The 23,798-nt window shown below is 42.6% G+C and overlaps 1 protein-coding gene across 7 annotated transcripts in view; it reads left to right on the plus strand.

Moving 5' to 3' along the window:
• The window catches only part of RASGRP3 (RAS guanyl releasing protein 3), a 94,411-nt gene that overhangs the window by 32,195 nt on the left and 38,418 nt on the right, over positions 1-23,798 (plus strand). The gene's annotated exons all lie outside the window — the stretch shown is intronic.

Below are 23,798 nucleotides of genomic sequence, written 5' to 3' on the forward strand. Positions count from 1 at the left end.
CCTGGGGGTGGGGGGTGGGGGGTGGGGCGAAAATGTTCCAGTTGTTGGCTCTTCCTTATGCCACTTTGTGAGGTCTTGGAGTCAGTGGATATTTTCCCCATGACTTCCCTGTCTCACTTCAGAAGGATGCTGCTGCCTGGGCCATTCTTGAGAATTCACGTTTAGTAGAGTTCACAGTTCCTGCAGGCTAACAGTCGGGTAGGGAGAGGGGGGAGAGAAACCCAGCAAACCTCTCCAGTGAAATCAAGTCTCCAGAATGATGTAAAGCACAATGTCTGTTGAAGTCTCAGCTAAGGACTGCTCTCTGTTGAGACAAAAAAAAAAATGTCTGCTGGTTATAGGGAGAACATGGAGCTCAGTGGTACAGCCCTGTCTGGCATCCATGAAGCCCTGGGTGTACACTTCCTATCCACCAAGCGTATCCAACGGGATGTCTAAGAGGGACTCAGTGTCTTTGGAATTGTCCAACTGCTGAAGTTTTGAACACCCACAGATTTTGAAAACACAATGATATCCTGGCTTTTCAAAGTACTGATAGAAAAATAATCAAAAGGCATTACTTTTACATGCAAATAACACACAGCACAGTGTTGAAGAATTTAAGATCTTGATATGAATTGTACAATGTCGAGTTGAACACATGCATTTTGAAGATGAGGAAATTGCAATGCCTGTTTCTACTGTGTGACTATATCCCAACGCAGAAACAGAACAAAATACCTAAGCCTTCTGCTGCTGGTACAGGAGATCATTAACACAAGTAAGCATAGTGTATGCTTTCTATGCATTAACCATGCCTAATGATGTGCACAGGTGTATGTATTTTCACAGAATATGCATGGTAATGCTATGTGCTGTCTAGCCAGTCCTTGGCTTGTGGTACCTTGTCTTGATGATTTTCTCAACTGTGCGATGGTGTGAAAGGTACAGGGATTAGTGAAAAGGGTGCTTTGACTGATCTGGTCACTTATTGGATCTTCCTTTCTTCACATGCCGGGTAGTAGTGTGAGCTACAATTCTCATTTAGCCAGATGGACCAGAAGGGCAACCAACTGACACCCTACAGGGCACCTACTTGCTAAGTTGTGCTGCTTTCTACACTTAATTGTTGAATGCGTTTAGCTAGGTTAGATCTTGGCCCAAATACGTTTTTTAAGGTGGAATTAGTACGTAAATCCCACCACCTAAGGATCCCATCAAATGCAAATAAGAGTGTTTCTGTCCCAATGCAATTAGATGCCCAATATGTGTGTGCTATGGCCTTCTAAACTCTCCACAAAAGGACGAGCTAGTTTCTGCTTGTGACAGCCCCAAATCCAGACTCCATAGGAGCACTGACTACCAGTGTCCTTTTTTTCTCTTTGAAAAATAGTTCACAATGAAGACTTTTGTGTTGGTAAGTCTAGCACTGAGAGCTTTGTTGTTATTCTAGAATCTGCCGTTCCTTATGACTTTTCCACCTTCTTCTTTTTTTTTTTTTCCTGTAACTACCTTTTTTTTTTGAGGATAGCCACTCTACTCAGGCTGGCTTGGTACTGGAAAAATTATTTTCAAACCTGTTTGTGTGGTTCAGCTTAGAAGATGAATGCTCAAGTAGATTGTCGGTTTTGATTTTCTTTTTTTTGCTTGTTTGCTTTGCTTATTCATAGAAACAGCACAATTCTTCACTCCGATACTCCCGAAGTATCACCCACTAAGTAGTTCAATACAGACACCACGAATACAGGCACTATACCATCACTCAGTTGAAAAATTGCTAAGTTGAAGTACCATGAGCCAAGAACCAGCTCAATAGCAGGTAGCACTGCCATGCATAGTCTGCACACTCCTTGGTATAGTAAATGTACAACAAACATCACACCTGTGCATGTGTGATCACACTTGTGTCTGCATAGTACAGAATAAAATGGGTTCCATGGCAGGGGACTGGCCGGGAGTGGAAGGAGGACATCTGATGGCTGTCGCACATGTCATGTTGCTTTGACTCACTCTCATCTCCCGGTCTGCTATGCATCCAGGGACTGGCTGTCTCACTTGCCAGTTGTGAACCTGTGGTTTTTCTGGGTCACCAGTCAGGCAGAGCCTTTACAGAAAGCTAACTCCTGAACCTTTTTACAGATTTCATTTCCCTCTCTATATCCCTTCACTTGGCTAAATGTCAAAATTGTACTGAGCAAGAGGCTCCTCTGTGTGTAATGCATAAGGAGCAGGGGGAGTGATAACATTTTTCAGCCAGTCAGGAGGAACATTGAGTATTTAGATATTACATGGATAGCTTGAGAAATTTATAAATGTGTTTTTCTAAAAGTCCTCATGGCCAGATTACATATTTTGAACATCAAGCTATTTATAGAAAGAAAGGACAAATCTTGATCTTTAATTTTACTCACCCAGTCCCTCTAAAAGTAAGCACAACTCAATAGTCGATCCCAGTGTCCTGTTCTAAACCAGAACACTGGGAATTACCTCCAGTAGGAATTAGAGTTGTCCCTTAGTGCCCTTAGGTGTTAAGTCCCAGGACACCATGAACACCACACATGATGCAGATGCCCAAGTCCCATGTATTCAATGGCATAGGGTTTGCTATAACCTATGTTGGTCTTCCTGTATGACTTAAATCATCTATGTCATTCACGGGGATGTGACATAGATTATCATTCTGTATTGTGTAAGGAATAATGAAAAGGGCCAAAGGGCTGTACGTGTTTAATCAGATACCACTATTTCGAAAAGCATACTTTGAATTCTTGGTTGGTTGTATTTCATATCCTTGAGGATATGAAGGATCCCATCTTTGATGGGAATTGCTCCCCACGCCCCAAGGAAATGGCATAATTCATTGAGTGCTAGGCAGAGCCATAAATAATGGACTCAGAATTTTGTCATCATTCTTAAGCCACATTGTAGAGCTGGTATGTAACAAAATCAAATGCTTGCTTAATTTCCTTGATGTCTTACAATAGGGAATGGAATTCTATAATGCAGAGCATGTTTTGTCTTGTCCGGTTGTATGCGTTAAAGATGTCTGTTACCAAAGAGCTAGTAGCCCCATGGTCTCTTCTTTCCCTTTGTATCATTCATTCATTTACAATTGTAGATAGCCATCGGGGTACATGCTTTCACTGCCTTGTGAGACCTAAAGTCTTGGTGTTCTACTCTTTCCAGTGGTCTTTGTCCTTTCAGAGTCTGAGCTATGTAAAATCACTGTGCTTTGAACTTTGATCTCATCTTTGGGACTGAGAAAACAGAATGCTCCTTTCCTATGGTAATTCACTGGGACTAGGCGCTCTCTTGCACATTGCAACAACCTCCTGAAGGGAAGTGGGCATCATCATCACTGTTTACAGAGAGGAAACTGAGAAGGGGAAAATGTGAGTAACTTGTCCACAGTCATGGAAAAAGTAGGTGACAGAATCTACGTAGAGTATATAGACTATTGACAGTGAATCCCAGGAATTTCTCTTTGTTTATGCTGTCATCCCGGGGGGGAAAGTAGTTTCAACTACGTTATCACCATGTACATTTTGACTTGTCTTTTGCAATGGAAAGAGTTGTAACTTGTCATTATCATCTCTTAGGCATTGGTTTACCATTGGTATACTGCTGGGCGATCCATATCATTGATGGTATTAAAGAAATTCATGAGCAGTTGACTTCAGGAGTCAGGTCATCTTAGTCACAGACACAAAACTATTGGCTTCCGATAATATTTGTAATGGAATGTAATCGTCCCTTTCCTCTTTAATGTGGTTAGGTCAGAGTCTTAAAATGATGGCATGGTGATGGAACATCAGCTTTGAGGGAGTCCATTTCTGGGATATAATAAGTTAATTGTATAATTCATTGATTAGATTAAAAAGAATTCGGTCTGTTCTCTTGCATGCACTCTCCTTGCCTAACGAACGTACTTGAGATTCTGGGGAGCTCTGCTGGTTACAGACCCTCGCATCCAAACTGCTTTGTACCAGGATTCTTGGTGTCCTCTGTATAAATTAGCATTGGAAGGCACAAGAGGGTTGTTCCTAGAAATCTGCACATGCAGGTCCCTATTGCAGAACACTTTAGACCTGGAATCAAGGACATATGGCCAAGTATGTTCTTGCCCAGGCATGCTGTAACAGCTTGCACTGTGACCATGAAGGATACTCCTTCTCAAATCTCAAGTTCATACAGACCCCTGGAGCTCATACATACTCAAGACTTTTAGGCAGTTTTAAATTGAAGAACCGAGCACATCCATATTTAGTTCTGAGCTACTCACACTGCAAGTTCGATTTGAATGAACACTGGAATCTGCTCAGGTTTCGGTTCTGCTTTCTCAGAACAGAAAGTATTTCATTTATGCATGGAATGCCTGCCACTCAGAAAATCATATGAGTTGGCAGGCTGTTTTAGAGATCATTATTTTCTGTGGCATGGGCAGTGGCCCTTCTGAAGGGTGGTCCTGTAGGTTTCTCTGTGGCCCTTCTTCTTCATGGCCACTCCTGATCCTGAGGATGTCTCAGCCCCTGTCTGGGTTTCTCTTCTAGTGACTCCTTAAACTGTGCTTGCTGTAGGAAGGGGAAAGTAACATTTACTTTCACCTCACTTGGAAAGCAGATACCATTGCGAGCACTTTAAAAAAACAACCTTCCAAAAAGTTAGCTACCTTGTATTTTAGAAGGGCCACACAGGATGAATTCTCGATGGAGACAATGCCCAAGCATTTTTAAAATACTGATGCCATCTTTCATTCTGCCTATGTTTAAAACCAGTGCTGTCTATGGACATGGCAGCCATTGTACAATGAAAAAGGCTGGATTTGTCATGCAACTGAGTTTGCATCACGACCAATAGATTTGCCGTTTTCATTACCAGACTTTTACAAGAGAGAGAAGCATCTGTGGATTCGTAACTGCACTCCACGCCTCCTTTGAGTTCCTACCAAGAACACACCCGTTCAGTTTTTTCATTACTGAAGCAGTCTCTCAACTGTGGTCCTCTGCCTTGTGCAGGGTGGTCCTGTAGAACTTGGGCCCTGCCAACACTCAAACATCACTATATGATCTCTGGTGATGACAGGTAGAAAAATAGACATGGCTATAGGACTAACAGATTCGCCAAAAGTGACAGTTTGCTGAGGGCTGGGCTTAAGTTTTATAAGACATGACATAACATTGGCACTGAGAGGGGTAGCCATACTCACTCACATAAAATGTTTCTGGGGATGATTATTGCAGATAGCTAGAAAGACCAAACAGAGCCAGGAACAAACAAATGTAAGGTATCTCATGACATTTCATATATATATTTCTTTAAACCTTCCTTTGGAAGTTGCAAGAGCTTTGACTTAAGCTAGTGATGACGATATTGAATAAGATGTAAGAACTGAGGACTCATCTCTCCAGCTGTAAGAATTAGTGAAATATAACAAGCATAAAACATTCTGTAATTTAGCTTGAATATTATCTCATACCAAGCTTATGGAAGACAGATGAATTTAAAAAGTTGTTTGGCCCTTTAGTCCTCAAATTTAGAAGTATTATTAAATCTAAAACATTTAAAAGCTTAATGAATGCAGTCTAGTTTACAGGTCCCCTCATGCAGAAGTCATCAAAAGGAATTTAAAAATCTAAAGCTTTTTTTTTTTCAAACAAGACGATTCGTTTGGTATTTTTAAACCTCAAGCATGGGTAATTACACGGGCTCCCCCACCACAGAATATTACCAACTTGTTAATCATGCATGCATTTTAAAGTATTACAATAAGCACATTGCAATGCATGGATAAACACCTATACAGAAGTGTCACACAGAACTATGGCAGCTCAGGAAATGAAGATAGCTCTAGCAGGCTGAGCCAGGGGAGGTTTCCTGGAGTTGATGACATTTGAGGTGGACTGAAAACAAACAAGCCAATAACAACAACAACAGTAAGTAGTTACTGTTGAGAAGAAAACGGGGTGTTTTCAAAAATCACAAATAACTTGATGGAGTTGAATCGTAGAGTGGGGCAGAGTGAAAGGGGCTTGAAGAGAGGTGTTATAAACGGCCAAGAGTGGTGTTGGCCTTGCTGAAACACTGAGACACACTTGGGAATTATTTAAAGCTTACAACAGAGCAAACCCTTTTCAGAAGACTGAAGCATTCGCCCAACTTGAGCAGCCTTGTGAGACCTTGTCTCAAAGAGAATTCAAAAACAACAATCACAAAACCCAAGTCTTTATTGTGGAGTATTTGAATACGTACAAAAGTAAACAAAAGAACACATTGAGTTCCCGTGTGTCCATCACGCAGCTTTAAGATGTCTTACTTCTCAATGTTGTTGATCTCCATCTGAACTCTTTTTCTCTTCCCATCATTAATCTTTTCTTCAGATTGCTGGGTAAAGGCACTTGCTGCCACCTCTGATGACGTAGGTTCCATCTCTGGGACCCACATATTGGAAGGAGAGAACTGACTCCCATAATTTGCCCTCTGATCTCCATTACACACACACACACACACACACACACACACACACACACACACACACTGTTTTTTTTAAATACAGGGTCTCTCTCTATAGTCCTGACTGTCCTGGATAGTTAATAAAAAAAAAAAAACTTGAACTAGTTGGAAAACCTCTTTAATCTTGGAGAACTGCCCTACCACTGAGGAGCCTTTAAGGTAGTGATTCGCAATCTGAGGGTCATGACCCCTTAGAGTGGCACATATCAGATATCCTGCAAATCAGATATTTACAGTATGATTCGTAACAGTAGCAAAATTACAGTTTTGAAGTAGCAATGGAATAATTTTATGGCTCGAGGTCAGTGCAAGGTGAGGAACTGTACTGAAGGGTCGCAGCACTAGGAAGCTGGAGAACCACTACTTTAAGGCATTGTCAGATGTGGGCTTGGAAAAGCCATGATCCTCCCAATGAATATCGATGGAATTTGAATATGAAGCAACTGGAAGCCAGAACTGTGTACTTTTTGCTCGTAAGTGAAGGAGTCCGTGGTAGGACAAGCCAGCTCTGACAGCTTCACAGTGAGCATCTCTCCACATCTCCCAGCTCTGGAGATCAATACAGCAAGGTAGATGGTTTGTAGGTGAAAAGATGCTGAGTGTATTCCCTACAGAGGGTGTGCAAGGTGACCAGCTGAGCAACAGGAAAGGAGAGAAAAGGTTCCTACATAAAAGAACTCTATTCACATACAGAGAACAAATTGCTTTGTTCATGTTTATCCTCTGACTCCCTCCAAAAGTGGGTTAAAGAAACTTGTGCTATGACATTATATATATATATATATATATATATATATATATATATATATATATATATATATATATACACACACGTGTGTGTGTGTGTGTGTGTGTGTGTGTGTACATACACACATACTAAAGAAAGCTACTGGGGCAAGAACAAATTTGGGCTTAAAAATCATTTGAAATGTTCCTAATTATGGCAATTTTTGATATGTTATCTCTAACTGATAGATTCCAAAATTAAAAGCCAGGTAGAGGTGATGGTTTATCTCAGGGGTAGGGTATATGCTTTGCATGTGCACAGGCTTGGGTTTGATTCCCTGGTACCAGAAAACAAAAAAAAAAGAAGAAAAAAAATCAGGTTAAGATAATGTCCAAAGATATATATTTAAATGTTGTTGTTTTTTTTTAAATCTAGAATTTATTTGAAACCTAGAAAAATCAGTCAAATAGCCAGGCCTTTGCTCAGTCTTCATTGTTATAAATCTTACTTGGAAGTGTGTCAATCGTTTTGTTCCTCTGTATCAAATACTTGAGATAATCAACCTGCAAAGAGAAAAGGGTTATTTGGGCTCATGGTTTTTGAAGTTTCAGAACACAGTCTCTTGGCACCATTGCTGTGGCCCTTTGGTGGCCAGTCATGGTGGAAGCATGGGAAAGAGCCAAGCCTCTCACCTCAGGGGCGGAAACTGAGAGGGACGGGCATCCCATAACCTTCACTCCCAAACTTCTCTTTTACAGTTTCCACCAACTCTCGGTCCCACACTAGAGACCACGCTGTTACCACACAGACCTTGTGAGGGATATCCCAGAAGCAAACCATAGCAGAAAGGAGCCAATTGGCTAGTGGTCTTGTGAAGTGACTAGAACCAATACAGTCGTCTGTGCTGCCTTGTACGCCCTGCCCACCCCCTCAGTAGCCCTGTCTTGTGGGAGGAGCCATAAGAGGCAGGTGGACAGCAGAGCTCAGTCTGGCAGCTGAAGCCTGAGCCAGGGTCAATGCGGCATCTGGCCAAAGTGCTGAAGGCACTAAGTCCCCAGAAGGGACTAAGGAACACCACCTCTAGACCTTGCCAATGGCCATAGATACTTTTACAAAACAGATGCCTCATACTTTTAGAACTATTGTGTTGTTTGGTTTTGTGGTTTTTACTGTTTTCGTTCTTTTTTAAACTCTCTATATAACCCAGGATGGTTTCAAAGTCATGATCCCCTTGCTGCAGCTTCCCAGTGGTGGGGTGTAGCTCAATTTTTTGTGACTCTAAGAAGTTAATAATGAAACGTAGGAAGCAAGATGTTTACCTTTTCTAAGCACTGGGTGAAGGCATTTGTTTTAAGGGGTACATTTCAGGAGCCTCTTTTTATTGCAGGCCTCTTTGAGACCCCAGAGAAGGGTCTTGCCTTTGCCTTCCATGCATGAACACAAATACAAAACTGCCACATGCAATGTCAAAGGGATTTTTACAAATCTTTGATGCTTAGCCAAGAAATGTTTTATTAACTGAACTTTATTTCCCCCAAATTCACGTTAAAGCAGTATAGTCCATTCTCTCCCAGTGTGACTGTGCAGGGATATGGAACCAATCAGAAGGTCATTAAGGTCAAATGCAGTCATAGGGAAGGGCTCTAAGCCCATGGGTGTCGTCATAAGAGTAAGAGACATCTGAGCCTTTCTCTCCGTCATATGAGAGCAAGACCAACAGCAACAAGACACAGAGAGTGTCCTTATCAGAACTCAAATTGGCCAGAATCTTGTCTTAGACTTCTACTCTCAGGAAGTAAGAATTATTTTCTATTATGTAAGCCATCCAGTCTGTGGTATTTTGTTATAGCAGAAGGAGCTAAGTTAAACTTTTACCCTAAAGGTCTCTGCACGCCCCCACCCCCCTCATAATGTAATCAAATGGTGAGTGAGACTGAAGAAGAAGGATGCATTAGGGCAAAGATGCTTGGAGTTGTGGTGGGGGCAGATGGGAGCCCAGGAAACTAGCGTCGGGGTCAGGCAGCAGTACCATATCTGCCTCTCTCTACCTCTGGCTCAATGAGTCTACAATGGCAGAGTTGATGTTTAGGCCACAGCGAGGGTGCTTGCTCTTCTTCTGTCATGTAGCTCCTCCACAGGGTTTCATCTCACTGGGAGTGGAGGGGCCTCTCAAAATGTCATTTAACTCTTTAATAAGAGGCAAGTCTTTTCCTGCACAAAGCATCCCATTTTATAAGGTAGAGAAACTTCTTCCCAAAATTAAGAGTGGAGCAACCCAAGCCCAAAAATATGCTGGGAAAAATGGGGAGGCGTTTGCTCCTGATTAATTCACTTGCTCTATTCTTGTCTTTGTTTCTAAAATTACACTTATTGTGTGTGTGCACAGGCATGCATGTGTGTGAGTGCATGTATGTGTGCCTGTGTGTGTGTGTGTGTGTGTGTTCACCACAGTACAGAGGACATTTATAAAAGCCAGCGCTCTCCTACTCTGCAGGTCCCAGATAATTAACTCAGGTGGCCAGGCTGACCACAAGCACTTCTATCCTCTGGCCAACTTGATGGTCACCCATTCTATCCTTCATGAGAAGGATGTCCCTGCCTGATGTTAAGAGACAGAAATGCAGCAAGCTGTAAATTGCAGATTAGGTGGTTAAAATTCTGACAGATCAGGGAGTCTGCCAATAGCTAGTGGTCTGTTACTTCAATGTGGTAGCCACAAATGGACAGGCAGGGGTTAGGATCCCAGTGTCAGAGCTGCCAAGCCATTAGTCTGTGCTGGAATCTACTTGGAGCTCTGAGACAAGCTTCTGAGGCTCAGCCCCATTCACTTGTCTTCAGTCATTTAGAAAACTCCCAGGACGGCTCCAGCTTCCCAGAGTCCACTAGCTAGAGACAGTGGATCTTTACTAAAACCCCCACTTTCACTTTAGATTGCTGAGATAAAAACTTACGTTGACCAGGAGAGATAACAAGGTCAGGATAACCTTTGAAAGATCAGAGAGCTAAATGTCCTTGATGTCAGACCAGTGAGCAGAAACTCCACGACTGTTAGCAGATAGCCAAGGCATCTCTCCATAACTAGATGACAAGTGGGCAGCTTCATGGTAGAAAACCCACAATTCCATAGCCAGGTGCTTTACTTTAAAGTGAGCTTTCTTCAGCGTATCCCACAGACACCCTTAACTCCCATACAAATCTGGGTTCTAAGAGCTTGGTAGAGTGGGGTATTTTTCTTTCAGTCACTATACTCATTGCTTGACCATGGGCCAATCATTATCATTCCATACATAGAGATATTCTTTTAGAATAAGTTTGCTAACCTCATAATGAAATAAGAAGACCCCTTGAAAAGTGGAAATCCACCTTGTATCCCCCATTGCTACAGCCTCCTGAATTACAGGCTTAGTTTCCAGGGTAAACCCAAAACACTATCAGAAAACTTGAATGAACAGGAAGATGAAACTTGGTGGTGATAGCTCAATCCTGCACCTGCCGTGACCAGTAAACAAACCTCTGCTCCTTTTGGTTTCCTGTCTTAGAGTAATAAACAACAACAAATAAAGAATACCAGCTCAGCCTCTCCAGCCAGCAATTACTTGTGACTTTATTTTATCCAAGTGCTATAAATGACACACAGGAAACTATCCTGAAGAGCCTTCAGTGGGCAGTGTGTGTGACTTCCGCGAGCCTGTATGGAGAAGTCAGATATCCCTAATTGTAGTTAACAAGCCCAGAAAAAACAGGAAGAGGAAGTGGGACACAGTGTAACACTACACTCTGTATAGTGCACAGAACTGAAAATGTTTGCCTCTAAGTACAAGGAGGTAATGTTTTTAAAGGTAGCTCAAGTCAGTGGACATTTATTTATTTTTTCTTAATCTGTCTAGAATACACCAAAGGAAATGCTGGGAGGCATTAACCCAAGTGATTCTTCAGGGACTACCGTGGTATCGAGAACATTTTTGCAGGTGCATGTGTATGTTGTGGAAGCATGCGCGTGCAGGTGCAGATGGGTGTGTTCATATGTTGGTGGAGGCCAGAGGTTAGTGTCGCGTGGTTTTTCTCCACCACTCACATTTTATTTACTAAGGTAGATTCTCCCACTGCAGCAGGAGCTAACCTAGCTACTCAGCTTGGCCTGGGGGATCTGTCCTCTTCGTCTCAGCAGCACTGGGGTTACAGGCCAGCTGCCATGAGGGCACTGGGGATCCGAACTCTAGTCTTTATGCTTGTGTGTCCATTGTTTTACCCACTGAACTATCTCTTCAGTCTGGGAATTTGTTATGAAAGAAAAACCACAGATGTCTGAGGGAATCGCAAACCTTGTAGTAACATGGACATTTAAGGAAACTATGAATGAAAATACATAAAACCTTGTTAGGCTAATGATTCTCAACAGAAACTGCAAGAGTCCCCGAACCTGCCTTGTCCCCAGGTGGGAGATAAAAAGGTCTTGCAGTTTGACCTCCACTTTTGAGTAAGATGAGGGGAAGCTTGGATGAGCACAGTAGGACCATTCCTGGCCTCTTCACCCTGAAAGCTCCTCCTCAACTTTTGAATCCGTGATGTCAGAGGGCCACCCAGCGACCCCAAGTAGGAGCTGGCAAAGGAAATGCCAACAGCAAGCCAGTACTATGTTCTCTTCTTAAAACTACCAAAGGAGGAAGGGCACATCACTGAATGACAAATGACCCTTGGTCTCAGCCTCAGGGGACAACAGAAGGAAGTGAAGATTTAGGGAGCCCAAGAGGCACTTGCTGGTTAGCTCAAATATGGCCTCGTGGTGTGCAAACCTAGAATATGTAGATCGGATTTTCCTACAAGAATCAAGAAAACTAGATATTAAAGTGGAAGTTGGGTTTGCACATTATTTTACAAGTAGCTAAGAAAAAATTGAAAATTTTAAATGCCAGCAGCACCAACAAACAAAGCTACGGGCTGCATTGCTCCAAGACACCTCCACTGTCCCGCCCTCCCGCCGGCAGGAACAATGCAGACAACAGGATTCTTCTCAATCGCGCTTTATTGAGAGCGCCCTTGAAGCTGAAGCAAAAGACCTCGAATGCCCACGAGCACATCGTTTAAATACTGTCTGTATGTGGCGTGTCAAAGTCTCATTGGTTGCATTTGGATGCCTCATTAGCATGCCTCATTAGTATGCCTCATTAGCATGCCCGCAGTCGAGAGAGCCGTGTTGGAGTGCTTCATTTGCATACCCCTGTTCGGGAGGGGTGCATTGAGAGGGCTTATGTCTGTGCATGCGCGGGAGCGTTAACGGTCGCCGCCAAGTGGTAATGGTCGCTGCCATTATCAGGTGCGGCCGCGCCTTACACTCCACATTTTGTGATCTGTAGAGGGAGGTAGAATCGATATGTGTTCACAATCTTCTTCACTTCACGGAGACTTGGGGTTTATAATTTGTCTGTCATTAGATAGGCATTCTCAGAGAAGAGGGTGGGAGCAAAGAGAAAGGAGTCTGCCAGCAGTATTCACGATGTCGTTACAGGAACTGTCACACTGAACACGGAGTTTGGGGGGATTACCTAGAGCAGGGTTGTGGTCTGGGACCTGTGAGAGCACAACTGAGAGAGCCGTTGCTGGTGTCACGCAAATGGCATTTGGACAGTGATCTTACTGTCTGCATAGTCCTCAGTTAAAAACATAGTGGAATGACTTGGATATGGCCCGAGTTATAGCAGAGACACGGAAGCTTGGAAATGTCTAGATGGCAGAGAGATTATTCTAGGTTTAAAAAACATATATAGGTGGTTGGCTCTTCTTCATGCTTCATTAATGACTGCCTTCTCCAAAAGCCACACATTAAATTTTAGGAAAGAAACTGCCATGATAGAAAATAACCTTGCTTGGCATTGTGGCACATGTCTGTACTTGCCAGCACTCAAGAGGGGGCATAAAGCAGAAACATTAAAAAGAACAAAACAGAGAAACAAAGGAACAGAATAGAATAGAAATCAACAATGGCAACACATTATTTTACACTATTTGCAATATATAAAACTAGTAAATGTCAGGTCTCAAGTATTTCTTAATTTTCTTATGTAGAGACAGTTCTAGACGTTTCGGTATTTTCCATAGTCATTGAATGTTCTTATGGTAGCTGTGTGTGTGCACGGTGTGTTCCTGTGAATGACTATAGGCATGCACATGCTAGGGAACACATGCACAGGTCATAGGACAACCTCAGGTGTTGGTTTTTGCCTCTTCCTTGTTTGAGCCTCGTGTTTACAGCTATGCACCCACCCCAGGCTAGCTGGCCTATGGGCTACCTGGACTCTCCTTTTCCTGCCTCTGATCTCACTGTAGGAACAACTGGGGCTTTTGTTACTACCCCTGGATTTGTGTGAGTTCTGGGGGTCCAAACTCAGGTCCTCACACTTGTGGGAATATGAGTCGTGTCTCCCCAGCCCCATTTTTTTTTCTGGAACAACGAAAGAAGGAAGTGTCAAATTAGTTTGCATTTTAAAGTTTTAATTATGCAAATACACATAACATGTGCTCCATTTAGTAGTGAAGAATTATCTTCTCCAGCTAAAATTCTGGTAAATACAGAATGTGTGTGTGGTTAGTAAAATAGGTAAGCAATAAGATCAATAAATACATTCTCCCAGGGTCTCTATATGTAGCCCTGGCTGTCTTGGAACTCTATGTTCACCAGGCTGGCCTTGAACTCACAGAGGTCTACCTGCCTCTGCCTCCAGAGGGCTGGAATTAAAAGCGTGCGCTACTAGGCATGGAGTTCATGTTCTGTTTCCTGGGATATGAATTAGAAGCTCATATTTAAAAGGAGTTGCTGTGAATGAGATGGTGAGAAGCTGCTAGCCACGGTCAGCTATTGTAAAACCCACATGCCCGTAAATTCCTCACAGATTACCGCAGAAGCTGCTGCGCTCTGGTTCTAAATTTGTTACCAGCTTGGTTTCAGTTACTATTTCAACTCCTCAACATCGTTATTATGACTAGCAGATCCATTCACAAGACTTTTAGTGACGACGGTTTCCATACTGCACGGTCCACACTCAGATGCTGTTTTAGGGAGGTTGGTAACTGGGAAGCATTTACTCCTGGGATCTGACAGTGAACTTTGATCTAGAAAACTGGAGAAAGAGGGAAGTGAACCGAACTCCTCACGAAATCCCAGAGTGTTAGAAGAGACCGACAAATGTGGAGAATAAGACTGGTGGGGTCATAAAAGAGAAATTAATGACTGGGAATTCACTCCAGTGTGAGTACATTAAGAGGGCTGAAGCTGTCACGCTCTGTCCGCTGTGCTGTGCCAGTGGCTGACTTAGGCCTTGAGACTGACCCCTGCTGCTTGTCTCCTCTCTCTATTGGAGCCAAATGGATCTCTCTAAATGATAACAGGACACTCTGTTTAAAATCTTTGCTCAGCTCTCTATTGTGTTACATAGCTCTAAGGACTTTCCCACGCAACACAAAGCCTTTCATAAAGAGCCCCTTACCCCAGGTCCGCCCCTTACCCCGGGTCCGCCCCTTACCCTAGGTCCACCCCTTACCCCAGGTACACTCCTTACCCCAGGCCCACCCCTTACCCCAGGCCCACCCCTTACCCCGGGTCCGCCCCTTACCCCAGGCCCACCCCTTACCCCGGGTCCGCCCCTTACCCTAGGTCCACCTCTTACCCCAGGTTCACCCCTTACCCCGGGTCCACCCTTTACCACGGGTCCACCCCTTACCGCAGGCCCACTCCTTACCCCAGGCCCACCCCTTACCCCAGGTCCACCTCTTACCCCAGGCCTACCCCTTACTCCAAGTCCACCGCTTACCCTGGGTCCACCGAAATCCTCCCTCTGCTCCTCTGAAAATGAACTTTTTTTTTCATAGTCTAAATGCTCTGCACAACATCATTGACTGTTTTTAGAAGTGCTGTTCCCCCCCTGACATGTTTTAGCCTGGCCATAGCATACAGACTTTTCAACAATTCTCCACCCCCCAGCACCTTCCAGACAGACTTCCAGGCACTCTGAGAACTGACTTCCTCTCTGTTTTGTGTGATTTATATTGCTGACTGGATCTGTTTCCCTAGGAGAAAAAGACCGCGCTTTTGAGACCCCCTACCCAGAAGTGCGTCTGATATCTCTATGTGGTTATTTTTCTCTGCATGTGGTTATTTTTCTCTGCCGACATGTTCTTTGCTCTTCCATCATGACCTTTAAACTTTGTATCTGTTTCTCCATCTTCCCATTTTTCTGCTCTCCCCTGTTACCTCACGAAAAGCCTGCTTCCTTGCCTTCTGACCTTCTCTTTCTCTGTCTCTCTAGGTTACAAGTAACCATCAGATTTCCAGCGCTAGGCAGTGTTTAGCATTGGAAGCTAACCGTATCAACCCATGCCACCCACCTCTAAATCAGTGGTTCTCAACCTGTGGGTAGAGAGCCTCTTGAAGTTCCCATATCAGACAACCTGCATATCACATGCTTACACTGTGATTCATAACAGTTATGGAGTAGCACCGAAAATAATGTTATGGTTGGGAGCACCGCAACAAGAGAAATTATATTAAAGGGTCATAGCATTAGAAAGATTGAAAACCATCACTCTAAATGCTTGAGAAATCCCAAAGGTTTTTTTTTTTTTTTTGCAATATTTTGATTCCCCATCCCTGTATGTAAATGTGTTGTTAATGCATTTATAATAGTGTCCTAATGGGAAACTATATTCTAAATTCCAGAAAACTACTTTTCAAATTCAGCTGGGAACGTTTCACTTCATGACTTCTTCATTTTGAAATCACATTACGGTTTACGCTCCCGAACCTTTTCACAAATTAATTCTCTTCTGGCGAGGAAGGCGGAGTGACTGCTTTCCTGTTGGACAATAGTGGTGAACATTACAGAAGATAACTGGGGAAATGTGGGGCCACGGAGTGTTCTCAGAGCTTAGGCTTTCTTTTCTGCAGGTGTGTGCTGTGAATCAGGAGTGTGGGAGTTAGGTGCTGCCTTGCTGGTGAGGATGAATAGTGTCGTAGCCTCCTGCGATGTTTTTTCCTTTTAGAAAAAGAAAAGACAGAGAAATCCTGTTTCAGGAAAAAAGAAAAGAAAGGAGAAGAATTATTTGTGGTAGGATGAACATCTGAAATAAAAAAGCGAGCCGCAGGGTGGGTGAGGGGAGCTCTCCAGTTGGACGTCTAAACGGAACCAAAGGCAGAGAAAGACTTTGACAGGCACGTCTTTTTTGATTCTTATGTTTGACTTTCAGTCAGTTCCAATAAAAAGTCTAGCTCCAAATCCCCTGATTCAGAAGCAATTTAAACTGAGATTTTGCCGTCCCATAAAAGAGTACTATAAACAAGCAGGTTTCTAAATAGGAACAAATGTTTTCACTTATATGCTAACATAGTACGGTTTCGATTGGAGAAGGAAAACAATCCGTATTAAAAGTTTTGGTGGGTTTATTGTCTGCGCATGTGAAACCAGTATCAAAAAAGTTTATCATTTTAAACTTATCACTGCCAATAATAAAATTGCTAATAATTAGTAATTATATAATTACTAATATAATTAGTAATAATAATGCACTCTGTCCCAGTGTATTTTTCTTTTAATTTAATTTAATGTTATGTGTGAGTGCTTTACCTACACGGGCCCATGGAGACCAAAAGAGGGAATCAGGCAACCAGCAGGGGGAGTTTGTTATAAATGGCCATACAGGTGCTGAGAATTGAACCGAAGCCCTCCGGAAGAGCAACCAGTGCTCTTAAACACTGAGCCATCCCTTTAGCTCCTCTTCTTTTTTTGACTAAGTTCTAAAGTTACCATATAACGTTATGGGTTTCATCGTGTCATCTTCATGCATGTATGTCACTGTACTTTGTTTTCAGTTGCGCTCATGTCCCCTTTCTCCCACTCTGGCTGGTTCCCTCCCTTTCCTACATATGGATTTATCACATACGGTCCATTACTCTTTCTATTTTCCATCCACCCCAGGATTTTTTTTTTACTCTCTCTTATGGTTGTCTTTCTAATTTTATGGCCCACTACATCTATTTTTTTTAAATGTTTTCATTTATGTATGCAGTGTTTGAGATTGGCATCTAGCCACATTGCCCAGGTTAATCTCAAACCCCTGAACTTAAGCCAGTCTCTCAAACAGTACCACCACTCCTGGCTTGTTTTGTGCCTTTTTCAGAACCCAAAGACCGAGTGAGCCATGGTGGGGTGTGTCTAATAACCCCAGATTTGGGAGTCTGGAGTAGGAGAGTCGTGAGTTCCAGAACAGCCTGGACTGCCCAGCAAGCGTAACGCCAGCTTGTGTATACTGAGAATCTGTCTCAGAAAACAACCAATCCCCCCGCCCAAAGTAGCTATTTAATTAAATCTAAAGCCTGGGTGGTGTGTGGAGCCCAGTGGTAGAGCAGTTGCCTAGAATGTGGGAGGCCGTGAATTGAGGACAGGTGAGGAAAATGGGAGAAGAGGGGCAAGGAATCACTCAGAATCCACGGCACAAGAGGTCGCTGTGTTTTAGTAACAATGAAGTAATAAGAATTTAGCTGCATTTTATTTAGTGCTGCAGTGCTGGGGAAGGGCGGGGCCCCCAGAGCAGACTTTTGGACAGGGTGTGAAGGTGGAGAATGAGAAATTTGGAGGAGTGGCTGGCATGCAAAACACAATCCCTTCTCCATGCTGCCTTCCTCCTGCTGCTCCGTCACCACCAGCACCACCATCATCCAGTTCACTCTCAAGTGAGTGGAACAATCAAAGGAATGTTCCAGTTAGTTCAAGTGACTTGATACCAGGTCCTTCTAGGGTGTTAAAGCCACCAACACGATTACTGTGAGGTCAAATTGGCATCTTGAAAAGAAAACACACACACACACACACACACACACACAAATGTTTTGGTGCGGATGAATGCATCTGTCTGGATGTCCCGCACTCACAAGTGTCCACAGCATGTGTGATGTGTGTACGGCTTTGTTTCACGCTCAGCTGCTTCTGAATGCCAGGAAAGCACCTTTCAGTTGAACTTTGGAGTTTCATGGTTTATTACTAGAGTTTCCCCCTGGACTTTCTTATTCAATTTGCACCAGCTTGTACTAAATATGGTAGTTTGACAGCTATTATTAAATCCCAGCGACCAAGAGAAACTGCACAGCTGAACTTTGTCATTTTACTGTTACCTCCATCCCTGCCCCACATGCAATGAAGTCTTGTGAGTGAGATGAGCTCTGAGCTGTTCCTGTTTGGTGCTTGGTACCAGCATTCCCCTGGATTGCCAAGCCTGCTGTAACAATGGAGCTTATTCATCTATAGACAATATAGCCAGTGATAGATACTTAGGAGTCAGCACAGAGAGTAGTGAGCATGTGTTCTCCACAGTGCCTAGAAAACGGACTTAACACGCTAAAAGCCTTTCAAATCATGGGGGGCAGGGGGGGGGGAGCAGAGATAAATTTTGGAGGTTAGACTTGGGCTTTGGAAATTAGAACATAATATGCTATTGGGCCATCAGTTCAACCTCTTTGAGCCTGTGTATTCTTATTTACACAGCAAAGATAATGATACTTAGCTTTTTGGATTAATTGGTTAAATACAACACAGATATTCCCCCAGCAATGCAACTTTCATGCTATAATGCCAGCAATAAGTGGCATTTTCATATGCTATTATACTTTGTTTTTTTAATGCAGGACAAAATATCCTATTAATACTGGTTAGTATCCTATTAACTGAGTACAAATTTTAAGAAGGAAATGATAAATGAACAGACAGCACATAACCTAGGAAAATGTTATTAAACAAGCCTGCCAAAGTCAAGAATGGAAAATAATGTTAGAGTTGAAGAATATACTATTTTCTATTGCTATTCTCATTGTTAGTGTTAAATGACCTTTGGACTAAGGCTCAGCTGTCCATTTGTGTGTGAGATTTTATTCTTTATGCCATCTATTGTGGCCTATGTACAATGATTTACTCTTGCTGGTTCTCTATGTTCAAACCATTCCAGTAAGTCTGTGACACAAACAGCTTTGACAGCGATGAGAACCAAACAGATGGAGCATGCTGGAAAGAGAGACTTGTCAGAGGAAATAGGGTGCAAAGAGAAATCTAAAGATCCGAGGGATGAACTTGAAAGAACTGGAATTGAAAGTTAAATCAACAAGATCAAAGTTACAGTAACAACAACAACAACAACAAAATAAATCTAACCAGAAAGTAGGAAGAGAACAGCTGTGCCACTTTGTAGGTTTTCTAACCCATTAACAAATAACAGGTAATGAGGGCACTAGAAGGTGTAACTGGTAAGACAGAGACGTGGGAAGCTTTATTGGGAAAGTGGTAACCATGGTGAGTGTAACTAAGATTGTTAGTTGTCTGATGAAATAACTTGGATCAATTCAAAGGGTCAGAGAGAAATAGTTTCTCTTTATTATCTCTAAGCCCCTTGGTGGCTTCATGGTCCTGTCACCCAGTCAAGCAAAGGTGGATGAAATGATAGCTAGGACCAGCGACAGCCCTGGAAGAGTTCTGTAGCTCAAACTTGTAATAGACTAAACTAGTGACTAGACCAAAGCAATAGGGACCCAGAACTGCTCATGTTGGAAAGAACGTCATATTAAGTTGTTCCAAGAAGCTCAAAATAATTTCAGAGGCATCACACAAGTGGGAGCTACAATAGCTTGAAGCACCAAGAATATCGAATGTGTCGTCTCAAGCTCCAAAAGAGTTTGAGGTTTCTGCTATAAATGAGATTTTTGGTGTCTTCTTCCTAGTGTCTCAAGTAACTTTTCTCCTCTTGATAAATCTCAGATCTGAATCTATCATAGCCAGACCAGAGCTCCCTGGACATCTAGCCATCAAAATAAAAAAGCCTATCTCCCTCATCAAAAGAGGTAGCCTTCCTGTCCCTAAGGCCAGTCCCTCCACTAATGCATGGATCTGTCCTGCCAGGAGCACCATGTGTGAATTAACTTCTTACTGTCTTACCTTTCCTCTCCTTCTGCTAACTTTCAGCATTCAATCCTTCTTAAGTCTCAACTTGGAGTCCCTGACAGCTATTCAGGGATCGGCACAAAGTGCCTTGAATGTCACCGGCATTGCTAACTCTAAGTGGTCAAAATTAACTCGTTAATTTTAATGAAATGTTCTGTTCGTGGAGTGAACTCAATAAATGTTCCTGTTCCTCTCCCGCTCAGTTCATTCGGAAGCTTGGGAATGGCACTATAAACCGGCCCAGTATCTAGGTAGAAACCTTGGCACTCTCTCACATTCTGTAAAGTCCCCATCATCAATAGCTTAGCCATATTGGATCTATTTTCGATGTACGTTCTGTAATCACCTGCTTTTGTCTATCTTCATTATCCCCTGCTGGCTCAAACACCATTGTCTCTTGCTTGGATGATTTAAAATGGCTGCTATGTATTTGCTCATCTTTTTGTTGTTGTTGTTGTTGTTGTTGTTGTTGTTGTTGTTGTTGAGACAGAAAAATGCTTTAGAATTTGCTAACATTTGGGGGTCAGTTCTTGGAAATTCTTAATGCATAATTCATGGAGCTAAATATACAACCAAAGTAGGATTTTACACTACATGCATAAAACGTTTCTTTTAAAACCCCCCAATATGAATTGTTTTAAGGCAATTAAAATTATATGTATTATTATTCTGAGGTGAGAATGACACACATGCTATGGCATACTTGTGGAGGTCAGAGGACAATTTGGTGGAGCCAGTTCTTTCTCTCAATTTTTACCTGGATCTAGAGGGTTGAACTCAGGTCATCAGTGTTTACATAGAAAACACTTTACCATCTGGGCCCTTTCTCTGCCAGCTGATTGAAGGAACCATGCCACCAAATAACTACCTTGAATATGTTTCCCCTTTCTTTGACATTAAGGTTGAAGTTCACACTAAATCTCAAACACCTCATAGACCTTAGGAAATACCCCTGAGGATGCCTCAGCACCAGGTAGCTTCCTTAGGGCTCCACTTACACTGTGGGTTCTTTTCTGCTGTTGTCTTCAGGCTTTCCAGAGCACTTATAATTTGAATCGAAAGAACCAGTTCTTCAGTCGGCTTCCTCCATGCCCTTCCAGGAATGACAACTGCTCTTGAAATCTTTTCAGGCCTGCAACTCTATCTGTATGAAAATAGATTGTAAGTGCTTTTTAAAATAATCAATTAAGACTATATGGTACCAGCCAAGGACAATACATGCAGTAAACTTCAAACCCCTACACAGATCTAGCAATGGACAGGACATTCTCCACAGTTGAGTGGAGAGTGGGGACTGACTTTCACACGAACTCTGGTGCCCCATATTTGACCATGACCCCTGGAGGGGGAGACCTGGTGACACTCAGAGGAAGGATAGCAGGCTACCAAGAAGAGACTTGACACCCTATGAGCATATACAGGGGGAAAAGGTCCCCCTCAGTCACAGTCATAAGGGAGGGGAGTAAGGGGAAAATGGGAGGGAGGGAGGAATGGGAGGATACAAGGGATGGAATAACAATTTAGATGTAATATGAATAAATTAATAAAATATATTTTTAAAAAGATTATATAAGAAACAACCTTAAATATACCCAGCAAAACAAAAGAACCACAGCATGATGTTAGTAGAAGCTATATTTTTGCATGATGAGATTTTAGGCAACATCTTTCCTCGACATCCATTTTAGGAGATAAATGCCACTGTTTTTGCAAGGCAGAATCTTTGTTTTCAAAAGGGCATTTGTAGACACAATAAGGCCCACACGAGTGAAATGTGATCACAGGTAAATGTGCCGGAGACAGAGGATAAGTGGAGACACAGACAGGAGTGGTGATGGCAGAAACAGATTGTAACCCAATATCCCAGACCACTTGGCCCATGACAAACGAGATTCTTCACTGTTCACTAATATAGCTCCAAATGCAGTGACAGGTTTTTAGTAAAGGGTCATTTCTAACCCCTTGGACGGGGGTGGGGGGTGGGGGGGATTAACACTTCCAGACAACTCAGGAATCATTTGGGGGTTCGGCTTGAAAACCCTCTTACAGTCATGTACCACTATTTCCAGCTAATTGTTCAGTCTCAACTTTTCTGTACACTAATGGAGCTTCATTAGATTAGAGAGAATTCTGGGAAGTGCTGTCCTAGAAGAGGTATGAAATTCTTATTATGACTATAGGTGGACCCTGTTAAATATAAAAGGCTGGCAGAAATTCCTACAGTTAATTTAACTTAGTGAATCAAACTGAAAAAGGAAAAAAAACAAAATGCCTCAAGTATTCATGGGCTCTCTAATTCTCACACAAATTTGCACATACTCAGACAAACTCTTGGTAATTTTTACTTAATTCACTCATTCAAAAAATTAGCAAATCTTTATTTGAGTGGATTTTTAATGGAGAGTTTTTCCCTCAAGCATTCAAAGGAAGATAAATTCAGGAAGAGGGTTGAGGCATCCTGAGTGAGAGGTGGCATGGAGAGAAATGTTTTTTGTTTTTATTTTTAAGGTGAGGTGGTCTGGAAAGGTTTGCTGATAAGATAGCTTTGGTACCAGGTAGGTGAGAGTTGACTTGGTGTGGCTTTGTGAATCCTCTTCCTGTTGTTTTCGTTAAGCCATTCTTTTTACCTTAGGCACAAAGACCTGATTATATGGAATGAATTGACAAGAAACCTAGAAACCTTTTTTTTTTAAATGTAGAATTATATGCCTACTGCACAGACTCACGCAAGTGTCATCCTGTGGTGATCACACTGAGTGAACACAGCCATGCATTTGCTAGACTGCGGAATGACTAATGTTAGAATGACAGAACATTTAGAACGCTCTCTGCAGTTGACTGTGAGCCCGCGGAAGGCAAGGACAGAGGAGTCCTTCCTTCCTCCTGGCAGCTTTTGTGCCTAACGCAGTGCTGATGTTCCCTGACTGCCAGATAAGTAAACAAAGCCTGAGAAGGAAATAAACACTGAGTCAAAGAGCTCACCAGAAGGGACCCTAACAGCCTCGTTCAGGTACTCCACTGTGCAAAGCAGATAACGCTTTACAGCAGAGAGGCTCTGTGCTTCTCCCAGGCTTAGGATGAGTCTTATGATGGGACACTGGCTTTATAAAGTAAGGTGATACTGTTTCCTCAGCAGGGACACATTCCCTAAGCAACTCTCAGATGTTTCCGACCCCAGTTGCCCCTTGACTTTCTCTTACTTCCATGACTGACAATTGTCATTACATCCTCTTTCTGAGATGGTGTGAAAGAGTAATGACCTTCACATTACATTAGGGGACAACATTGTGAGAGCTCACTAGTCACATCTGGGGGAGTCATATGAGGGCCAGGGAGCCCAGAAGTGTTTTTTTTTAAAATATGGGCATCTTGCTTACCCAATCACTGAAAGATAGGGTAGTTGGGATTAAATTGTTGAGTCTCTGTGAATCCCACAAGCTTATCCATAAGTAGAGAATAATAATTGCTGCCACATAGCATCATTATGAAGCTTTAATCAATAAAGCAGGGTAAGATTAAAGCTTCCATCTTGGAACCTAGTGCATCAGGCAGTTGTTCAATAAACGATCAATAATGCTTTTTACTATTATGGTGGTTTGGATGAGAACGGC

Source organism: Acomys minous, assembly GCF_964271855.1.
Source record: "Acomys minous genome assembly, chromosome: 8".
Taxonomy (NCBI): domain Eukaryota; kingdom Metazoa; phylum Chordata; class Mammalia; order Rodentia; family Muridae; genus Acomys; species Acomys minous.